Source organism: Chrysemys picta, chromosome 11 (genome assembly GCF_011386835.1).
Source record: "Chrysemys picta bellii isolate R12L10 chromosome 11, ASM1138683v2, whole genome shotgun sequence".
NCBI lineage: Eukaryota > Metazoa > Chordata > Testudines > Emydidae > Chrysemys > Chrysemys picta.
In genome coordinates, this window is record NC_088801.1 from 35,918,887 (window position 1) to 35,931,205 (window position 12,319).

Genomic DNA, 12,319 nt, shown 5'->3' on the forward strand with positions numbered 1-12,319 from the left:
GGGGGACAAGCCGGGGATCGGCTGGCGGGGCCTGTGAGACTCCCGGAAGGGGAGTGAGGGTGACAGTTACAATGGGATCCAGAGGGGGACACTAGGCAGGCAGGGACAGCCCCAGGGATCCGGTGGACAGATGGAACTCGGCTGGGAGACAAGTGCGCAACATTGAGCCCTAGGGCCCTGGTGCCAATGTAAGCGGGGGAATGGTCCCGCTATTGTGGGGAACTTTCCTGGCTTCTGCACTACCCCGGTGAAGTGGGCTAGCGAAAAGATAAGAGTCCTCGCTCCCACTCCCTTTACCCAGAGGCCTCCCTGCCCTTGAGGACTCCCCTTCCACTCTCCTGTCTGGCAGAGTCCTCGTAAACCCCGACAAGGCTGGGCCCAGGATTCCTGGGGGGGCTCGACCCTCAACCCTGCTGTGGTCACCCAGGACAGGGGCTAGGGTGTCCCCACTCCAGGGTACTCTCTTTGCATTGGGCACCTCCGTGACCCACTGATCATTTCATACAATTTAAAGCAAATACAAGTTGTTTAATTAACAATGTCGGGGACTTTTTAACCCAGACGGCAAGGTTCGTTGTCTGACTGCAGAGTGAGAGACAGGCAACACCAGCAAGGTCCAATACAAGCTCTTTATTGAAGAGTGCACACAACAATAGAGAGCGGCCCGTCTTCAGAGAGAACCAGCCACGATTACAATAACTAGTGAGATTATATAGACAGTTCCGTCGCGTCATAGTTAAAGCAACCCAATCCCCCCCTTTACTAGTTAAAAGCTTCTAATATTCATGCATATCTATGTTCTTTGACAGTACAAACAGTTCATGATGCTTCAGCAGCTTCTTATCAGCTTTTTCGTCATGCACTAGAAACTAGGAGAAAGTAGGGAGTTAAGAACAGAAACAGGGAGTGGAGACTGCAAGTCTCCATATGTCCAAACAAACCGTTCCTAGTACATTTGGTACAAGAATACGGCCCCCCGCCCTTTATCTTATTCTTTGTAGCCCAAGCAAGCATGTCCTCATGTTTCACAGAGAGACAGGAATGGCCCAGCAACTACAGTTAGCCTAACTTTGGCTAAGCTGGCCAAACAGTGTTCTGTACTCCATATTTTTTTGGCCTAACAGTCCCCCCTTTTGTCCCTGGAGTACCTTGGAGGGACTCCTGGGACAACTACTGAGCAGAAAGACTGGGGTTGGTTACTTTTGGGCAGAACACACCTTGGCGCCCATCCAACGTCCAACTTTTATCATAACATACAAGGCCAGTAAGCCGCATATAATTACAACGGCACTTCGGAGTACATTATGGAGCCAACCACCTATATCTGGAATCCAACTGAACAGGTTACTCCACCAGGATTCAATTCGCTTCTCTCCGTGGTCCTTTGCTACCTCCATAAGGTGGTTTGCTCTTTCTCAAGTGGCATTATAAACATCTGGGACATACACACAGCATTTTTGTCTAATTAATGCACATGTTCCTCTCTGAGAGGCCAGTAAAATATCTAGAGCCAAGTGGTTCTGGAGAACCATCTGCCTTAGTTTTCTCTGTGCGGTTGCCAAGTCCACCAGGGCATCGGCGTTAGTCTAATTTTTCACATGTCTTGGTGAATTACCCAATCCCACATGCATCCTCCCCATGGACCCGACAGGATTCGGTATGTGGGAGCCCACACATCCCTAACCAGTCCATATGCTTGGAAGGAGCATTGAGAATGTCCACACTTTCACCAGGAAAGTCTCCAAGTATTTCTTTATGGCCACAGATCAGATGGTACTCCTGATGTGTCTGTAAGGGCAGTGGGCCAAGCCTGAACATGCTAGATCCCACTGCAATGCCTTCCCAGCCTCAGTGATATTCAATACCATCTCTATCAGCAACTTCTGGGTCATAGAACTAAGGGCGGAGATAACATGTAACTCACTAATTCCAGCCTGTACTTGGGTTAGCTGTGCTCCACAAATAAGGCTTGTGGCCTTCTTTAGTTGCCCTAATTTCTTATTATGTTTTTGGTTCTTAAAAATATTTTAAACTGCTGCTGTACTATTGGCCTTATTTTATAGGGATCCGGTCAAGTCTCTTTTCTTTCTAGAGGAAATAACTCAAGCCCTCTGTTGTGCTAATCTAATAGCAGCCCCTTTTGCATTTAAAATCCAATTAGGGAGGGCAATACATGCTGAAGGACTCATTTAAAACACAGGGCGCAGCCTGTAGAATAAACCCCAAAATCCAATCAAAACCACATTCTTAAGCATGGGTCCCACAAGTTTTTTCTTGCCAGTGTATAATTTTTTGTTTCTTTACCAGGGTCAGTTCTTAATTTTTTTTTTTGTAGTCAGGAATTCTTGGACTTTGGTGGTTTCAATGGAGCAAGTGTTCCTTCTTCTCTTTTTCTGAAACAGTGTGGTTCAGCATCATACAGGGGAGAGGTTACTAGCACATCACCTTGTAATGGGTTTTGCTTCTTTTAGGAAAAAATCCAAAGGCACAGTAGGTCTGTCAGTGGACAAGGGAGAGGTTACTAGCACTTCACCTTGTCTTTTTTTTCTTTTCCCTGCTGTCCAGAAGGCACAGCAGAGTTAGAAGGAGGAATAGGCTGATCATCAGTCGGAGAGTCCTCCCGAGGTGGAGGGGTCTTTTTGCAGTGAGAAGCATGAGTCCCGGTAGGCAGTCCTTGGCACTTCACAGCAGAGTTGGTGGTTAACAGCACTTGGAAAGGGCCTTTCCAGTATGGAGTCAAAGCAGTCTTTCGTTGATGGACTTTACGTAGACTCAATCTCCTGGTTTCAATGAATGGCAGGACTGCTACGGTCTTTAGGTAGCACTTCTTTACCTGTGAGAAAAACCTAACACATTTCATTAATGCCTGACAGTGTTTTGCAGATTTTACAGCTGCTTGGGCACATTCAGGCCCCCCTTTTCTTGGCTGTCAGCCAAGTCTTAGCTGTGGGCAGTGCCCTTGGATGGGCCAGCATCTTATCTTTAGACTGAGCTTGCTAGCTAATTTTTTTTCCAGTTAACTCGTTCTGTTCTTTTTTCTTTTTTTTTTCTTGGCTTCTTTTAACTTACAAAGGAAACTTTCACTCTTTACTCATACACTTTTTCCTAACAATGAACACATACACATTATTATTATACAGTACATTAGTCTTATTATTTAATGTATGTCATATACACCTTTTTAGTAAAATAACTTTTATACAGAGCTTTGGAGCAACAAACCAGGACAAGCACACCCACTTTTGAGGAGTCTACTCGGTACAACCTCTTGTGTCTAATAGCTTTCCTCCCTCCCCAGCCCTCTGGCTAGAAATCTGAGGTAGCCAGAAGGATCCCATGTGCAATATGGGGAGTGGGTTAACCTTCCATGTCCTTGCTTCCAAAGACTGTTGATATGCAAATTTTAACAACATTTTTTTTTAATTAAAAGATTTGACCAATGAAGCTTTTTTTTTTACTTAAGCAAATGTATTAGACTTTAGTATATTACATTTTTCCTGATTTATTCAAACACTTTGTATTCTAAGTTGAATAAAACAAGTATCTGCTTTTTTATTTAACCCTTTTTATTTAATTTTGAACTCGACTGTCTTATGAAAATATTAAACACAACAATTCTGGCCACTAGACAAACCCCACAAGACAGGACATAGAACACAAAAATAATTCCTATTGTACCAGTAAATGCATGGTACCTTGAATGCTGTTCAGCTGGCATCCATTTTCTGATGATCTGAAAGACATTAATTACTTAAAATATTTCCTTTATATACACATACTCTTGTTGATTTTAGGCAAAACAGAGGAATTACCCCATATTTCCTTGTATTTGTTTTATAGGCAGCCCAGGTTTCAGTGGCTTCTACCTTATTAGTTAGAAAATTGCATTAATACAGATGCTTTCTGGCTTGCTTCCAGATCCAAAGCTATCCACAGCTTAAAGATTTACTTTAAAAAAAGGACACAATTAACTTTCTCAGACTTTTGATTGCCTTTTACTTGTAACTTCTGCTTTCAAACACACAGTGATCTGAAAAAGACAACACAACCTATATTGGCAGGTTTGCATTTCTTTTACCTCTGCTACAATATACACTGCACATGTTCTGGGGAAAATGCACATCCTCTCCACAATTCAATTTTTACAACACTAGCCACATCAATTTCTACACAAGGTGTAACTGTTTCTTTTATGCTTACAAAATCTCCATGCACCCACAGCAAAGTGTCAGCTCGAACACAGAGCCAGGGGCACTGTCCTTCTCTCTCTTTACCAGATCTTTTATCTGCTATTTTGTTACCCAAAAACAAAATTTAAATCTTTTATTCTTCTGGCTTTGACTACCCTGCTGCAGCCACAACCTTTGGTCTTTATTTAAAACATTTTAAATCTTGTAGCATTAAGTCACTTTAAGGATTAAATGCTAAATACCTTAAACAACACTAGTTTCCTGTGCCTGGCAAAAGTATTCTCGGTTTTGCAACTTTAAACAATACCAATTCATCTTAAACTTATAAAATACAGATTGTACACAGCAGGAGTGTTCTTCAGCGAATTAGACTAATGTATTCATAGTCGAATAATTCCACTTAAATAACTTCTTGCCTGGATTACTTACAGAAATTCTTACTAAGTTTCACTGCTTAATTCCCTCTAGCAACTATAGAGTTAACTTCTCACTCTTGGGAGGGCTGTTCTTTTACACCCTGGGGTCTCCTGCGACGTCTCTTTCAGAGATTCCAGTCCAGGCCGGCTGCCTGGGGCTTCTTCAGCGTCCCCAAACTATGCCAGCTCCAGGGTCTCAAAGGCAGACTGTTGGATCTCACTGGATAGTTAAGCTTTACAAATGTAATCTCAGCACTGTAACTTGTACTGCCTTTGGTTTGCCTTTGTCTATATTTTTCCACAGCTAGCTGGGGCCGAAAGCAGTTTTTCTTTTGGTTTATAGTTATACCATACAAATAAATAATCCATTTGTCCCGGTCTAAGATCAACCAGGATATTCCTGAGGGAATCCATCCTGTCAACAGAAAAGGTTCCGCACCTTGGCCAATCTTTAGTCGGGGACAAATGAGTAGTAAAGGAAAGCCATTGAATTTGGCATGTTTCTCGTTTAGATTTAGTCAAACCGGTTGTTCCAGAGATTTCCTTCCAATTTCTAAGTACCAGAGACAACGGAGCGTCCCCCGGGCATTTACTGCCAAACTGTCCCATTTAGCCTGTAGGGACTCTAACCCCTCTCTGGGGACTCTAACCCCTTTCCCGGGGACTCTAACCCCTTTATGGTGATCGCTTACCTTATTCAGGGACTCGAACCCCGAAGACCTGACCTCCCCAGGGACTCGAACCCCGAAGACCTGGATCCTACTGAATGGGTAGGTGGACGTTGCTGGGTTTCTACGGGCTTCAGCTGGTTCACAGAACTCGCCTTATCGCCGATGCAGGGATCAGGTTACCGGGCAAGGCTCCTCGAAGCCAGAGGATGCGCGCTGCGTTGCTTCGGAGTCTGATCCCGCACCGGAGAGTCAGAAGAGTCCCGGCGGAGTCGCCAAATCTGTCGGGGACTTTTTAACCCAGACGGCAAGGTTCGTTGTCTGACTGCAGAGTGAGAGACAGGCAACACCAGCAAGGTCCAATACAAGCTCTTTATTGAAGAGTGCACACAACAATAGAGAGCGGCCCGTCTTCAGAGAGAACCAGCCACGATTACAATAACTAGTGAGATTATATAGACAGTTCCGTCGCGTCATAGTTAAAGCAACCCAATCCCCCCCTTTACTAGTTAAAAGCTTCTAATATTCATGCATATCTATGTTCTTTGACAGTACAAACAGTTCATGATGCTTCAGCAGCTTCTTATCAGCTTTTTCGTCATGCACTAGAAACTAGGAGAAAGTAGGGAGTTAAGAACAGAAACAGGGAGTGGAGACTGCAAGTCTCCATATGTCCAAACAAACCGTTCCTAGTACATTTGGTACAAGAATACGGCCCCCCGCCCTTTATCTTATTCTTTGTAGCCCAAGCAAGCATGTCCTCATGTTTCACAGAGAGACAGGAATGGCCCAGCAACTACAGTTAGCCTAACTTTGGCTAAGCTGGCCAAACAGTGTTCTGTACTCCATATTTTTTTGGCCTAACAACAATTAATTTTAAAAAAATAAGGAAAAAGGGGAAAGGTTAAAGGAAAACACATCACCCTGCTCTGTGGCAGGGAACATCACAAACAGTGTCTCTGGAACGTCAGGGCAGTTCACAGTCTGTTCCTTGTAGGTCCCAGGCTCCTTCTCAGGCCCGGGCTGTCCTGCAGAGACGCTGCGGGTTGGACACTTGCTCTGGCGGTGGCCACACGCTCTCAGGCTCTAGGTGGCAGGACCCTTTTTTCCAGCATCGCCCCTGCCCGATCGGGGTTATGATCCCCCTCCAAGTCTGGCCTGCAGAGCCTCTTGGCTGAGGCGTCTCCCTGCACTGGGCCCAGTGCCCAGGGTCCCCCTCACTCTCCCCAGCTGCTCACCGCACCCAGCTCCGGATGGCTCCAGTTCCAGCCCCAGCTCCAGCTCCACTCTGCCTCAGCACGGCTGCTGCTGCTGCTCTGCCTTCAGCTCCCTGGGCTGCTTCTCTGGCCGCTCTGGCTCTGGTTGCTACAGCTCTGCTCCCAGGACATGTCTGCTCTGCAGGCTGCTTCTGTGACTGCTCCCAGCTCTGACCTGCTTCCTGGCTGCTTGTCTGGCCCCTCTGGCTCTGGTTGCTACAGCTCTGCCCCCAGGACAGGTCTGCTCTCTCTGGGCTGTGCTCTGGCTTTGGGGCTGCAGCTCTGCTCCCCAGCTCAGCTCGGGCCCCTGCTCTCTCCTTAGCTCGGCCCCACTCTGTCTGACCCAGGCAATTCCAGTTCACAGGGAGGATGGGACCCCCCGGCCTCCTGATTCTCTGATTAGCCTGCCCGCACTGTCAATCAGGCTGAGCTGGAGCATTGGCCTCTCCCCATTGTTCCTGGGGACTGTCAGTCTCAGGCTCCTGATTTGCCATCGACTCTTCCCCTTTTAGTGCTGGGAGCTAGCCAACCAAAACACCCCCACTGAATGTTAGTAAGGGGGCAACAATCCCCTTACACCAGTTTAAAGGAAGCATGTCCTTGGCTTCTGCTCCTAAATGCGTCTCTTGATGCTGATAGTCTATGCAACTATCAACCAGTAGCTAATTTTCTACTTTTTGGTCAGGATTATGGAACATGTTATGGTGAGTACTCAGAGTAGCTGGATGCTTCCAGCTTTCTTGACCCTTATCAATAGGAATTCTGACATTATCAGATCTATCAGCTGTCTTCAATACTGGCTTATGAAAGGTGGCTGACACATCCATAGTCCATGGAAATAGTAGATTGGGCTACACTATAGGGGCATCACTCCTGAGATATCCCAAAGGTTATTGTTGGGCAATCACACTTCTGCCCCGAGGGCTGTCATGTGGAGTGCCATAAGAATCTTCTTTGCCACCATATTAAATGCAATTGCTCCCTTGTTGTTCAGGGCAGTAGTGAAGTACACTAAGGCCTGGTCTACACTAAGAGTTTAGGTCAACTTTAACAGCGTTAAATCGAATTAACCCTGCACCCATCCACACAACAAAGCCATTTTTGTCGACATAAAGGGCTCTTAAAATCGATTTCTGTACTCCTCCCCGACGAGGGGAGTAGCGCTGAAATCGACATTGCCAGTTCGAATTAGGCTTAGTGTGGATGCAATTAGACGGTATTGGCCTCTGGGAGCTATCCCACAGTGCACCATTGTGACTGCTCTGGACAGCAATCTGAACTTGGATGCACTGGCCAGGTAGACAGGAAAAGCCCCGCAAACTTTTGAATTTCCTTTCCTGTTTGCCCAGCGTGGAGAGCTGATCAGCACAGGTGACAATGCAGAGCTCATCAGCACAGGTGACCATGCAGTCCCAGAATCGAAAAAGAGCTCCAGCATGGACCGTACGGGAGGTACTGGATCTGATCACTGTATGGGGAGATGAATCCGTGCTATCAGAACTCCGTTCCAAAAGACGGAATGCCAAAACATTTGAAAAAATCTCCAAGGCCATGAGGGACAGAGGCCACAACAGGGACTCAACACAGTGCCACGTGAAATTTAAGGAGCTGAGACAAGCGTACCAGAAAGCCAAAGAATCAAACGGACGCTCCGGGACAGAGCCGCAGACATGCTGCTTCTATGCTGAGCTGCAGGCAATTCTAGGGGGGGCCACCACCACTACCCCACCCTTGGCCGTGGACTCCGATGATGGAGTACTCTCAGTTGCCATGTCTGAGGATTTTGTGGGCGGGGAAGATGAGGAGGAGGTTGAGGAGAGCACACAGCACACCATTCTCCCCGACAGCCAGGATCTTTTTCTCACCCTGATTGAAATACCCTCCCAAGGCGGTATTCCAGACCATGAAGCCGTAGAAGGGACCTCTGGTGAGTGTACCTTTGTAAATATAAAACATGGTTTAAAAGCAAGCGTTTTTTAATGATTAATTTGCCCTGAGGACTTGGGGTGCATTCGTGACCAGTACAGATACTGGAAAAGTCTGTTCACGTGTCTGGGGATGAAGCGGAAATCCTCCAGGGACATCTCCATGAAGCTCTTCTGGAGGTACTCTAAAAGCCTTTGCAGAAGGTTTCTGGGGAGAGCAGCCTTAGTCCGTCCTCCATGGTAGAACACCTTACCACGCCATGCTAGTAGCAAGTAATCTGGTATCATTGCATGACAAAGCCTGGCAGCGTATGGTCCCAGTGTTTGTTGGCATTCAAGCAACATCCGTTCTTTATCTCTCTGTGTTATCCTCAGGAGAGTGATATCGTTCATGGTAACCTGGTTAAAATATGGGAATTTAATTAAGGGGACATTCATAGGTGGCTGTTCCTACTGGGCTGTTTGCCTGTGGCTGAAAAGAAATCCTCCCCGCAGTTAGCCAAGCAGTGAGGGGGGCGAAGGCATTGGCGCTGAGCTGTTCGCGTTTGGCTAGCAGGGATCTTCCCTGATACCAACCACACGGTTGGGGAAGGGTTAAAGCGGTCATCCCAGAGAAAAGGATGCGGGGGGAGGGGGTTCGTTTGGTTTCTGCTGCTGCACGTTAACACAAAAACCGCAGCCCTAAATGGACAACTCAACGGGTTTTGCTTGGTATGGGAAAGGAGGGTGCTGCTGTTATGAAGGTTGCAGAAGCCGAAAGACTATGGCTTACCATGGCTGCCTGCAAGCTGAATTCTGTTGCCCGGCGTGTTTGATCTCTAACACCAAAGCCTCAGGCACTCAATATAAGATGCAAAAAATGACCTTGTACTGAAATCACATGTACTATGTAATGTGAATAGTGTTGTTCACCGTGAAAGAGTATACCCATTGTTCTGTAAAATGTATCTTCTCTCCCTTTTTTTCCTCCTGCAGCTGCAAATGTTTCAAGCCTCCCTCCTCCGTCCCAAAGGCTATCTCAGATAAGGCGGCAAAAAAACACGCACACGCGATGAAATGTTCTCTGAGCTCATGCAGGCGTCCCGCACTGAAAGAGCTCAGCAGAAAGTGTGGAGGGACGCAATAGCACAGAACAGGAAAGTGGCCAGTGAACGTGAGGAGAGGTGGCGGCAGGAAGATCAGAGGAGGCAGGATGCAACGCTGGGGCTACTGCGGGAACAAACGGACATGATCCCGCGTCTGGTGGAGGTTCAGGAATGTCAGCTGGAGAGACTGCCACTGCAGCCCCTGTTTAACCACCCTCCCTCCTCCCCAAGTTCCATGGCTGCCTCCTCACCCAGACGCCCAAGAATGCGGGGGCGGAGGCTCCGGGCACCCAACCACTCCACCCCAGTGGACAGAAGGTTGTCATTCAACAAGTATTGAAGTGGCCTTTTCCTTTCCTCCTCCCCCACCCCACCCGGGCTACCTTGTGAGGTATCTCCCTATTTTTATAATCAATTAATAAAGAATACATGGTTTTTAAATAATAGTGACTTTATTTCCAAGCTGTGATCGAAGGTGGGAGGGCGGTTGGCTTACAGGGAATTAGAGTCAACTAAGGGGGCAGGTTTTCATCAAGGAGAAACAAATAGAACTGTCACACGGTACCTTGGCCAGTCATGAAACTTATTTTCAAAGCTTCTCTGATGTGCAGCGCCTCCTGATGTGCTCTTCTAATTGCCCTGGTGTCTGGCTGCGCATAATCAGTGGCCAGGCGATTTGCCTCAACCTCCCACCCCACCATAAACGTCTCCCCCTTACTCTCACAGAGATTTTGGAGCACACAGCAAGCAGCAATAACAATGGGATATTGGTTTTGCTGAGGTCTGAGCGAGTCAGTAAACTGCACCAGCGACCCTTCAAACGTCCAAATGCACACTCTACCACCATTTTGCACCTGCTCAGCCTATAGTTGAACAGCTCCTTACTACTGTTCAGGGTGCCTGTGTACGGCTTCATGAGCCAGGGCATTAAGGGGTAGGCTGGGTCCCCAAGGATAACTATAGGCATCTCAACATCCCCAACAGTTATTTTCTGGTCTGGGAAGTAAATCCCTTCCTGCAGCCATTTAAACAGACCAGAGTTCCTGAAGACGTGAGCGACATGAACCTTCCCCGGCCATCCCACGTTGATGTTGGTGAAATGTCCCTTGTGATCCACCAGTGCTTGCAGCACCATTGAAAAGTACCCCTTGCGGTTTATGTACTGGCTGCCTTGGTGGTCCAGTCCCAAGATAGGGATATGGGTTCCGTCTATCGCCCCACCACAGTTAGGGAATCCCATTGCAGCAAAGCCATCTACTATGACCTGCACATTTCCCAGAGTCACTACCTTTGATGGCAGCAGCTCAGTAATTGCATGATAGCAACCCCCACTTTAGATTTGCCTACTCCAAATTGATTCCTGACTGACTGGTAGCTGTCTGGCGTTGCAAGCTTCCAGAGAGCTATCTCCACTCGCTTGTGAACTGTGAGGGCTGCTCTCATCTTGGTATTCTTGCGGTTCAGGGCAGGGGAAAGCAAGTCACAAAGTTCCATGAAAGTGTCCTTACGCATGCGAAAGTTTCGGAGCCACTGGGAATCATCCCAGACCTGCAACACTATGCGATCCCACCAGTCTGTGCTTGTTTCCCGGGCTCAGAATTGGCATTCCACAGCATGAACCTGCCCCATTAACACCATGATGTCCACATTGCCGGGGCCCGCACTTTGAGAGAAGTCTGTGTCCATGTCCTCATCACTCTCGTCACCATGCTGCCGTCACTTCCTTGCCTGGTTTTTCAGCTTCTGGTTCTGCATAAACTGCACGATAATGCGCGAGGTGTTTACAATGCTCATAACTACTGCGGTGAGCTGAATGGGCTCCATGCTTGCCATGCTATGGCGTCTGATCGGGCAATCCAGGGAAAAGGGCGCGAAATGATTGTCTGCTGTTGCTTTCACGGAGGAAGGGTTTACTGACAACATTTACCCATAACCACCCGCGACAAATTTTCGGCCCCATCAGGCATTGGGAGCTCAACCCAGAATTCCAATGAGCAGCGGGAACTGTGGGATAGCTACCACAGTGCACCGCTTGGAATGTCAACGCTTCCCACGGTACTATGGACGCACACCGCGGAATTAATGTGCTTAGTGTGGACGCATGCACTCGACTTTATACAATCTGTTCCCAAAAATCGATTTCTGTAAAATCGGAGTAATTTTGTAGTGTAGACATACCCTAAGACAGGTCTATACCTGGTACATGGTAGTGGTACAGTTGGGCTTGCTGATGCATTTGTGAGATCAAGCCAAGGCTGAGTCTATTCTCTACCAACACGCCACAGGATAGGGATGTGGCAGCACCAGGGAGGCTGCTCTCCCACCCATGCAGATACCCACAGAGGTGGGAGAATGTTTTGGCAATATGTAAGTAACTCCATTGATTTCTGGAGCTACTCAGCTTGAGTAAGGGTGCCAGGAACAGACCCTTTGAAAGGGAAAAAAATAGCTGTGAAGTTATAAAAGAGGTGGAGTATTATACAAAAATAACTTTGTCATTGTAATCTTAATCAAGTTCCTATTCACATTAGATCTGTTTCCTCCCACCAAATATTATATCCGTTTTGTATTTTTGTTACTCTATTTTATTACAAGATCCTGTGAACATTATCAGTGGCAGTACTACTTAAGGGGTACAGCCCAGTGACAGCAATAGATTTCTGACTGATAGTAAGCACTATACCTGGTTGTAATGGTATGCAGGATCAGATCCTTATGCACTGTAGTATAATAACTTTGATCTTATATTAATTTTAGTTAATAAAAACAGACAAGGGAA

The 12,319-nt window shown here is 47.0% G+C and overlaps 1 long non-coding RNA gene across 1 annotated transcript; it reads right to left on the reverse strand.

Moving 5' to 3' along the window:
• Window positions 1–2,695: 2,695 nt before the first annotated feature.
• On the reverse strand, window positions 2,696–5,436 carry LOC135974337 (uncharacterized). Its single transcript, XR_010591581.1, has 3 exons — window positions 5,299–5,436; window positions 3,696–3,733; window positions 2,696–2,833 (listed from the first exon to the last, which is right to left on the reverse strand). It is a non-coding gene; the product is annotated as an uncharacterized LOC135974337 (long non-coding RNA).
• Between the last annotated feature and the right edge of the window lie 6,883 nt (window positions 5,437–12,319).